General features: G+C 35.0%; 1 pseudogene; it reads left to right on the forward strand.

Annotated features, from left to right (window-relative positions):
• The first annotated feature begins 2015 nt into the window (after positions 1 to 2015).
• On the forward strand, positions 2016 to 2155 carry LOC127558564 (uncharacterized; annotated as a pseudogene).
• The last annotated feature ends 205 nt before the right edge of the window (positions 2156 to 2360 follow it).

Below are 2360 nucleotides of genomic sequence, written 5' to 3' on the forward strand. Positions count from 1 at the left end.
CATAAAAAATTAGTAACAAAATCCATCTATAACAATCTTAAAAAATAGCATGAGTTCATAGAGGGTTCAGTTACTGGGTGCTAACACATTTATGACTTAGAAATAGATAATCTGGGGATTAAAATGGATCAGTGAGAATGACAAAATGTAAAGTCTTGTTCTTAGATGTTTTAACTGTAATAAAATGGCGCACTAGCCAAAGTCAAATCCAGTGGGCAACAAGCAGTATGTGCCAGGCACTATGCTAAGCACTGGAGGATACAAAATAGTCTTTGCATTTAGGGGATTTATTTTCATGGGGGAGATAATATACAAGTAACTATGCACAAGCTAACTATATGCAGCATAAATTAGAAATAATCAACAGAAAAGGACACTGGCATTAAGGGGAATTAGGAAAGCCTTCCTCTAGAAGATGGAATTTTAGCCAGGACTTGGAGGCAGATAGGAGGAGAGAGAGAATTTCAGGTGCAGAGGGACAGTCAGAAAAAAAAAATCTTCAGGATTGGGAGATAAAATACTTTGTTTGAAAAACAGCAAGAATTTAGGTATCATTGCATTTTGAAGTATATTGAAAGCAAAAAAGAGTGTAAGAAGAATGAAATGATAAGAGGTGGCCAGGCTATGAAGCCCTTTGTATATCAAACCAATGATGAGTTATATAATTAGTTCTGAATTTTAGGAAAAGCCATTTGACAGCTGAGTGAAGGATTGGATTAAACTGGAAGAGACTTAAAAGGGAGGACTAAACAGCAGATTAATGTAATAATCTAGGTGTGAGGTGGTGAGAATCACCATCACTATGATGGCAGTGTCAGAGGAAAATTTGATAAGACATGAAAATGGACAAAATATTAGAAAGAGTTACTTAGGTAGTGAATCTAAGTAGCTAGAAGGATGATGATATCCTTCATGGTAATAGTAAAAGTTAGGAAGAAGGGAGAGTTTGGTGGAAAAGATATCGAGTTCTGTTTGAGACATGTTTGGTTTAAGATATGTATTGGACATTCAGTTTGAGATGTCCAAAAGGCAGTTGGAGTTGTGAACTTGAGGTGAATGGAGAGTTTAGGAAAGAATAGGTAGATCTGAGAATCATCAGCATAGATATGATAATTAATTCTATGGGAGGTGATGACATAGCCAAGTGAAATAGTATAAAAGGAAAAGAGAAGGGGATCCAGAACAGAGTCCTGTGGGTTACCTACAGTTAGCACATGTGATATGGATGAGAATCTATTAAAAGAAAACGGTTGCTCAGAATCTCTCATATAATAAATTTTTATATATTATCACTTTTTCTCAAATTTTCTTCTTTTTCTAACTTCTAACTCCTCTTGCTCCTTTAGCCTTTCCTTGAAGATAAACTATCATTTCTAGTTATTTAGCTATTTTTATTCCACTCCTGAATCTTTTCCAGATTCTTAAATTTCTGTCCTTATCAGTAATGTGTTTCTGCTTACTATGTACATAAATCTGGCAACAAGTCAGATTCCACAGAGGAAGTTTGATACCTGCCCTACAGGATTGGACTAGGTAACCTCTAAGGTTCCCTAAAACTTAGGATCTTATGATCTTAAAATTCTTATGGACTAATTATAGGCAACACAGAAACGTAATGACAACCTACATCTTATAAAGGAAAAGATGTGCATAAAGTTGTTGGGAATAGTTTGTATTCTTGCCATGCCCACACTGCCTTTTGATTCTGACAGTTTTCATTTAACCAAATATCATCAATCAATTTATTCTTAAAATAACATAATGATTATGATATTTAAAAAAAATAATTCAAAGAGAGGGTTTAAATTATAATTATGGAAAGTTATCTTGAATTGGGACATGAATTTTTGAGGCTTATCTCATTCTAAAGCTAAAACTCCTAGATAGAAACCAGAAACCAGGAGAAAAAAATGAGGTCACAATAAACAATCATTCCAATCAGTGGTCAAAATTAAGAGTTGTGAAACTAGGAGTAAAGTTCATGTCCTGAGGAAGATGTTAGAAGCTGAAAATAGGTAATTACCTGGAAGGAGAGAAACTGTGATCAGGAAAGCAGTTTTTCCAAGGTGAAGCTCAGCCATTTTATAATGGTTATGCTGACCCCTGCAATTTTTCCACCAGAAAGAAATTGACTGCACAATTTGTGGTGGTAGTAGTGAGTGTGTGTGAGTGTGTGTGTGTATGTGTGTGTGTGTGTGTGTGACTACATTAAAGCAAGAAAAAAGAAAAGAAAAGGAATGAGGAGGAAAAGGAGGAGGAAGAAGCAATGAAAATAGATTTGTATATTTGTGTACGTTTGTGTGTGTGTGTGTATTTGTATATGATAATGTGGAATGCGGACTAGGGAGGGTTTCTTCTCA

This window comes from Antechinus flavipes, chromosome 3 (assembly GCF_016432865.1).
Source record: "Antechinus flavipes isolate AdamAnt ecotype Samford, QLD, Australia chromosome 3, AdamAnt_v2, whole genome shotgun sequence".
Lineage (NCBI taxonomy): Eukaryota > Metazoa > Chordata > Mammalia > Dasyuromorphia > Dasyuridae > Antechinus > Antechinus flavipes.